Here is an 8,625-nt window from a genome sequence, read left to right as displayed (position 1 = left end):
TCTTATTGATTTTTTTTATATAAACTTTATTGTTAGAGCTTATGGCAAATCTACGTGTTAAAAAGCATTTTTGTGAAAGACAATCAATTTCTAGACCTCCTTATTTTGATGGAAGAAATTATACGTATTGGAAAGCTAGAATGAAAACTTATTTGCAATCGATTGATTATCAATTTTGGTTAAATGTTAGTAAAGGCCCTTCTATTCCAATAAAAATTGTTAATAATATTGAGGAGCTTAAAATGGAGGATGAATTTGATGAGCAAATGTTTTTTTAATGCCAGTGCTATAAATGTGATCATTGTGCCCTAAGTAACGATGAATTTAATAGAGTATCTATGTGTTCTTCAGCCTATGAGATTTGGAAATGCCGTAAGTAACGATGAATTTAATAGAGTATCTATGTGTTCTTCAGCCTATGAAATTTGGAAAACTCTCAAGTAACTCATGAGGGAACAAAAAGTTAAAGAAACAAAGATTTGCATGTTAGTTCATAATTATGAACTATTTAAAATGGTTGCAAATGAATTTATAGGTGATATATTTACTAATATTCTAAATGCTTTGAAAAATCTTGGAAAAGTATATTCTACTTCCGAAAATGTCAGTAAAATTCTTAGGTCTCTACCTAAATGTTAGGATCGCACAACAACACACACTCGATGATGAACACCAAAGAACACACACTCGATGATGAACACCAAAGAACAGGATAGAGAAAATGCAAGGAGAACTCTGGCTAAAAGATTTATATTGATGACTTCATGTATGTAGAGTAAGAATACAGAAAATAATACATTTTCAATGCTCAAGGAATATATATATGGTTTAGCTTACTATATTTAGCTCTACCAGATATAACCATCTACAATATATAACTATTTACCATATATAGCTTTACCCAACCGATATATCTTTTTACTATACATACCTATTTACTATTCTATTTACTATTTATGACAATTTACCTGTCATTTACCAAATATAATTACTATGTATAACCGTTGACTCATCTATAAATAAGCAGGCTCCATAACCTAACACTAAAAGTTGGGAAGCAAAAGTAACGGCAATTCAAGAAGCAAAGAATCTCACAAACCTTCCTTTGGATGAACTTGTTCGTTCTCTCATGATGCATGAGATTACCATGAAGGAGCGCATGGAAGAGGAGGAGCGCATAGAAGAGAAATCAAAAAAGAAGAAAAGTATAGCCTTAAAGTCCATCACATTGTAAGTTGACAAAAAAGAAGAAAAGTATAGCCTTAAAGTCCATCACATTGGAAGTTGACTCCGACGATGAGAAAGCCCTTGATGAAGACGATGTTGCCTACTTCACATGTAAGTATAAAAATTTCATCAAAAGGAGCAAACAATTTAGGAAACATTTCACCAACCAAAAAGGTGAAAAGAGCAAACATGATGAGATAATATGTTATGAATGTAAAAAGTCGGGTCATATAAGACCGGATTGTCCTCTCCTCAAATTATCTAGGAAATCCAGGAAGAAAGCAATGAAGGCTACTTGGGATGATAGTGATGAAAGTGAAGGCTACTTGGGATGATAGTGATAAAAGTGCAAGGGATGAAGAAGTAGCAAATTTTTGCTTCATGGCTCATAGTGACAAAGAGGATGAAGAAGATGAGGTAATTCTTGAATCTCCTTTTTACGATGAATTATTTAAAGTTTTTGAAGAGATGCAACTTGATTTAGAAAAATTTAGTAGGCTGTGGTTCAAAAGAAATATAAGGCTTCAATACTTAAAAATAAATCTTTATTAAATGAAATTTCTTACTTAAAAGAGAATAGTTGAAATTTCTTACTTAAAAAGAGAATAGTCATAATGTTGTAAAATTTGATATACATTGTGAAAAACATGTATTTGATTGTGATGAGAAAACTGTATTAATTGATAAAATTAAATTTTTTGAGCACGATTGTTGTGAAAAAGATAAGTGAATTAAATTAATCAAAAGAAAATGAATTAAATACTATACAAGAGCTTGGTAAGGTTAAAAAGTCTATTAAAAAGTTAACTATAAGGGGTCAAAAATTCGATAAAATAATTGAAGCAGGTAAGCCTTGTGTGATATAAGAGGATTAGGCTATATGGTGAATGTTCTACTCCATCAAGTTCTAAAACAATACTTGTTAAAGCATCCCCATTATGTCTAAGCCTAACACATGCAAATTTATATCTCCTTATGATAAATCTAGATTTGTGTCTATATGTCATTCGTATGAAGGTCATATTAGACATAATGGCTTCAAATTGAAAAATTCTCAAAACATTCCTTCCGGAATAAAATTTTCTAAAATATAAAATTTAACAATGTTTTAAGAAATAATTTTTCTATTGAAAATAGAATACCTAAACTTAGTCCAAGAAATAAATTTTTGCATGATGTTGTTTGTTTCTCATGTGATAAGTTTTTTTAATATGAATGCAAACATGATTCCTAAATTTGTGGAGACTAACTTGTTAGGACCCAAACAAGTATGGGAACTGAGAGGTCAATTTTGAATATCTTTGTTTTTAGGTTTATTTGGAAGTCTCCAAGAAAAATAAGTTGTATTTGAATAATGGTTGCTCAAGATAAATGATGGGAAACCAATCCAAGTTTGTGAGTCTTTCCAAGAAGGATGGTGACTAGTAATTTTTGACGACAACAAGAAGGGTAAAATAATTGGTAAGTGTACTATAGTAATGACTTTTTTACTCTCATTGAAGATGTATTTTTAGTTGATGCTTTAAAGTATGACTTACTTAGCCTTAGTCAATTATGTGACAAAGGTTTTAAAGTTATATTCGATAAAAATAATTGCATAATTGAATATGTTAGTGATAGAAAAGTATGGTTTGTTGAAATAGAGATGATAATGTGTACATTATTAATTTCAATGATTATCCTACAAATGATAAATGTCTTTCGACTTTGCATGATAATTCTTGTTTATGGTATAGAAGATTAGGACACGTTAGTATGCACTTAATTTCAAATATCTTAAAAAATTCATTATTAATTAGAGGTCTTCCTAAATTTAAATTTGAAAATGATAAAATCTGCTTTTCAAGTGGGTAAGCAAATAAGTTGTCTTTCAAATCTAAAAATTTGATTTCTACTATTAGACCTCTTCAACTGGACTTCTTGGGCCTTTAGAGGGAATTTCTATGTGTGTGATAGTTGATGATTTTTCCAATTTTACTTGGTTTTGATCATAAAACATAAAAATGATGTTTTGAAAAGATTTGTTAGTTTTGTAAAAAGAGTTCAAAATGAAAAAGGTTTTTTTATTTTGAGATGATTTGCTAGTTTTGTAAGAAGAGTTCAAAATGACAAAGATTTTTTAATTACTAAAATTAGGAGTGACCATGCACGAGAATTCCATAGTGTTGCATTTAAAATTTTTTATGACGATAATGATTTTTATCATGACTTCTCTTCTCTAAGGACTCCTCAACAAAACGGTTGGTTGAAAGAAAAAATCGTAGCTTACAAGAGTTTGCTAGATCAATGTTAAATGAATATGATTTACCTAAATATTTTTGGGCGGAAGCTGTTAATACCGTCTGTTATGTATCAAATAAAATTTTAAATAGACCCTCTTTAGATAAAACTCTTTTTGAACTTTGGCATAATAAAATTCTAAATATTGGGTATTTTAAAGTTTTTGGTTGCAAATGTTTTATGTGGAACAACTAAGAAAAGCTGAAAAATTTTGATTCTAAGACGGATATTGGTATTTTTCTTGGTTATTCATCTACCCGTAAAGCTTATAGAGTTTTCAATAAGAGAACTTTAGTTATGGAAGATTAGTTATTGAAGAATCTATGCATGTTGTATTTGATGAATCTTGTAATAATTTTTATAATGAGTCTATCTGTAGGGATGATTTAGAAAGAAATTTTGGAGATTTATTTGTCAGAACAAAGAAAAGAATCTGTTTCAAGTAAAGAAGAAGTGGGTTTAAATGAAAAGAAGGAAGAAGGTTCTTCATCAGTGCCAAAAGAATGGAGGTATGCCTCGTCTCATCCCAATGACTTGATTATTAGTGATCCCGAACAAGGTGTGAAAACTCATTCCTCTATTAATTTATTTAATAATCTTGCTTTTGTTTCTCAAATTGAACCAAAAAGTCTTAAGGATGCCGAAAATGATGAGTTTTGGATTTTATCTATGCAAGAAGAACTAAATCGTTTGAGAATTAGTCCCTAGGCTCTCTAATATTTCCATTATTGGAGCCAAATGAGATTTTAGAAATAGGAATATCATTAGAAATAAAGCTAGAGTTGTAGCTCAGGATTATTGACAGGAGGAAGGTATAGACTATAAAGAAACTTTTATACTCGTTGTTAGATTAGAACCTATTAGAATGTTACTTGCATTTACTTCTTACAAAATTTTTATATTGTATCAAATGGATGTGAAAAGTGCATTCTCAAATGCTTATATTACGGAGGAAATTTATGTAAAACAACTTCCTCGATTTGAAAATTTTGATTTTCCACATCATGTCTATAAGTTGAAAAAGGCTCTTTGTGGCTTAAATTTTCCACGTCATGTCTATAAGTTGAAAAAGGCTTTTTGTGGCTTAAAACAAGCTCCAAGAGCCTGGTACAATAGACTTAGTAATTTTTTTTTATTGAGAATGATTTCAAAATGGGTAAGCTCGATCCTACTCTCTTTATTAAAATTAAAGAAAAAGATATGCTAGTGCAAATATATGTAGATGATATTGTATTTGATTCTACCAATCCTTCTTTATGTGAAGAATTTTCTAAATGTCTACATAATGAGTTTGAGATGAGTATGATGGGAAAGATCAGTTTCTTTCTTGGACTTCAGATCAAACAACTGAAAGATGGTATCTTCATAAATCAAGAGAAATACACCAAGGATTTACTCAAAAGGTTCAAGTTCAATGAAGGTAAGATTGCAAAAACTCCAATGAACACATCTACTAAGCTTGACAATGATAAAAAAGGTAAATGTGCAGATATAAATTCTTATCTAGGTATGATTGGATCCTTACTTTACTTGACTGCTAGTAGACCTGTGTAACGCCCGCTCATCGTCAACGCGATTAACAGGAGTTACCATTCTCAACGACAACATACTCTAACACCCAACCATAATCTCAAAATATTTAAAAAAAACATCCAGTAAAACATTTAAAACCAGTGCTATTTAAACTTAAAACAACCGAAGTAAATTCTTGACAGCGAAAACATAAATATACAAAACAGACACAGACATGGATTCCCAGTAGTCTTCAGTCCGCTGGTCTCGTCCTCGGTTGGCCTGCATCATCTAAATCTGGAAAGAAAAGTTATAATAATTTTGATGAGTAATTAGATTACTCAGTAAGTAGCTAGCTTATCATTCAAGAGTTCATAACTAATCTTTCCAGATGTTTTTAGGTTTTATTCATCATTGACTCCTAGTTCTCTTACTAGGGTCATCTGTTCGTTAATGAGGTATCTCAGCTACCTCCAGCTAGGTTACTGACTCTCTCTCGATATGCTTATCTAGAATTTTCGGACTCGTATGTAAGACTTGCTCTCGGTCAAATACGGCCCGTCTACTAATTGCTCTGGCGGCCTGTTTATCTCATATACCAACGGTCAGGAGTACTCATGCTCCCTGACTTAGCACACAGCGCGTTGGCCAGGAACTCCGCGGGAATTAGTAGACTATCATACTCAGTAAATAAGCCATAGCTCAACCACCAATAAGCATATCTAGAGTCATAACCTTTCCATTAACATGCATAACATACTCACAGTTACTGCATGCTTTCATACATGTATCATGATCAACACGTAGAACATTCTGACAATCGTTTATATCACGCTTACATCACAGGCAAGCAGTCACAATATACAATAAACACGAACTATCATCAAAGCTCATCATAACTTATTAAGCTCTTAATCAGGTAAACAACATACTCACATGTTGCAAAACAAGTTAAGAACTAGTTCAAAGGTCGATACGCTACTTACCTGGTTTCGAATCCCTTTCTCTCTTGATTGTACATTTAATAGGGTATTTCAACACAATTCCTTCCAATTAGACCTATATTTCACCATTTTCAAGGTAAGTATAGGTCAATCTAGGTAGAACAGGTCAAAACAAATCGAACGGGACAAACCGGGAACCGAACTGATGCTTCACGCGCCCTCACGCGCCTCGGTGTGTCTGTCCCACGTGCCAGGAGCACGCCAGGAGTACGCCCAGTCGCGGCCCTCACGCGCCTGCGTGTAGTGCACGCGCTTCTTCTTCTTCCTTGCGTTTTTTCTGAAATTTTTCCATCTTTTCTGTTAATACCTACTATATCCCGAAGCCATATCCTCCTTCTACGGTTCGAATTTCATCCTGATTCCTTCTACAAATTTATAGATCTCCTTATTACGTTTCTAACAAGCCCTATTTCATAACTTATTATACAATACGAACCAAGATATCGAGATTTAAAGGTTCGGTGAAATGGGTTTTTCGTTACCTTTGCGACAACCGCTTAAATCAGCTTAGTTCAGAGCTTCAATGGCTGAAAAGCCTTCACAATCGTCTCCCCATCCTCATGTTTGCACGTTGTCACAACAAACGCCAAAAAACTTTAAGATTTTGTCGGAAAACACGGATTATAACACTCCCTGTTTTCTGTTTCCCTCTTCCTCTGTTTCTTCGATATTATTTGGTGCTTCCTCGTCGGCCTTGCCAACGCCAACCACCTCCCACACCTCCATCTTCCTCTCTTTTCTTTCTTTTCCCTTCAACCACCTGTCCATTCTTCCTTTCTCCATGGCAGCAGCTTCAAGCTGCTGCTGTCTTCTTTTCTTTTTTATTTATTATTATTATTATTATTTATTTATTTTTATTTTTATTTAATTAATTAATTAATTAATTTATTTATTTATTATTTTCGGGTTATTACAACCTGACATTATGTTTAGTGTATGTCTATGTGCTAGGTTTCAATCTTATCCTAAGGAATCTCATTTACATGTCGTTAAAAGAATATTCGGATATTATGATGCAGATTTTGCGGAAAGTTTACTTGATCATAAAAGTATTAGTGGAACTCGTCAATTTCTTAGTAGTTCATTAGTTTCTTGGTTTAATAAAAAGCAAAACTTGGTTGCCTTATCTACTACCGAAACGGAATATACTGCGGTTGCTAGTTGTTGTGCTCAAATTCTTTGGATGAAACAAATTCTTTGTGATTTTGGATTAAAATTTGATAGTGTGCCTATATTTTGTGATAATACATAGTGCTATTAATTTAACCAAAAATCATGTACATGATTCTAGAACTAAACATATTGATATTAGATATCATTTTATTAGAGAGCATGTGCAAAATGGACATATTATGCAAAATGGACATATTAGATATCATTTTATTAGAGAGCATGGACAAAACTCTAATAATCAATTAGACGATATTTTTACCAAACCGTTAAATGAAGAATTTTTTTGCAAAGATAGACTTGAGCTTGGTATTATTCATATTTTGAATTTTATAATCTTGTTTAGAGGCATGTTCCTAGGGGAGCATGTCATTCTTTTATTACTTTTTTATTCTTCTTTTTTTATGATTAAAGAGGGGGAGAAAATTAGGAAAATATTCTCTAAGTTTGTTGTTTCATAATTAATAAATCACTTTGTTGTTGTGATGTTTCATAATTCATTGAGGCTATATCATAGGGGAGAATATGGATTTGAGTGAATTTCAAATTCATGATGAAACATTAGAATGTCTATTATGCATGATATTATTATTTGAATATGTGCATTATTTTAAGTTGTATAGATTTATGGATTTCATACTATTTTTCTCGAAATGGTTCGTCATTATTAATAAGGTGGAGATGGTTGGCTTTGGCCCCTGATCTCAAATTAATTAATTTTAATTAATTAATTAATTGATGCTTTGATGATAACAAACATACTTTCAATTATTAACAATTCTCAGTATTTTGTTTACCGTGTAAAGTTGGGAATAACGATTTCAACGTTTTTTTTTTGTTCACTCAAATTAGAGCTAAAACGAAGAAGTTTCAGTAAAAAAAAAGATACCCGACGTGATGATGTGGTGGTAAAATTGACCGGCGACAAAATTGACATCTTGAAAGCCTCCATTGTTGCTCTTTCGCTTCCAATTTTATTTCTTATTTATTTTATTCTTGAGAGAGATGTTTATTGTATCATGAGAAAATAATTGTGAGGTGAGCGATCAAATTGTAAATCTACTCTTTCAAAGAGTTGTGGTGTGTTTCTACAAAATTCAGATAATTGTACCGGTTTGATCCTGAGCCGTGGAAAGGATTGAGTTTGCTCTTAAACTCGTAAAAAGAGCCGTGTAGGGATTGAGTTTTGATCTGAGGAAAGATAGGTTTATTCAAATTCCAAGAGGCGCTTGGGGAGTGGAGTAGGTCGAGTTTGACTGAACCTCTATAAAACTACGGTGTTATATTTTCTAACCCTTTCCTATTTAAATTCTAAATTGCTATTAAGTTTTATTGCATGTTCTAAGTTTTTTTATTTTATTTTTTTTTATAATTGTTCATCTAGTTTATTGTATTAATTATCATATTCTATTTATTTAAAAAAACATCGATA

General features: G+C 31.9%; 1 long non-coding RNA gene across 1 annotated transcript; it reads right to left on the bottom strand.

Moving 5' to 3' along the window:
* Positions 1–6,301: 6,301 nt before the first annotated feature.
* Positions 6,302–6,600, bottom strand: LOC111433466. The gene is made up of 2 exons (XR_002708825.1): positions 6,506–6,600; positions 6,302–6,388 (listed from the first exon to the last, which is right to left on the bottom strand). It is a non-coding gene; the product is annotated as an uncharacterized LOC111433466 (long non-coding RNA).
* Between the last annotated feature and the right edge of the window lie 2,025 nt (positions 6,601–8,625).

Source organism: Cucurbita moschata, unplaced genomic scaffold (assembly GCF_002738365.1).
Source record: "Cucurbita moschata cultivar Rifu unplaced genomic scaffold, Cmos_1.0 Cmo_Scf00042, whole genome shotgun sequence".
Lineage (NCBI taxonomy): Eukaryota > Viridiplantae > Streptophyta > Magnoliopsida > Cucurbitales > Cucurbitaceae > Cucurbita > Cucurbita moschata.
This window is presented reverse-complemented; position numbering and strand designations above follow the sequence as displayed.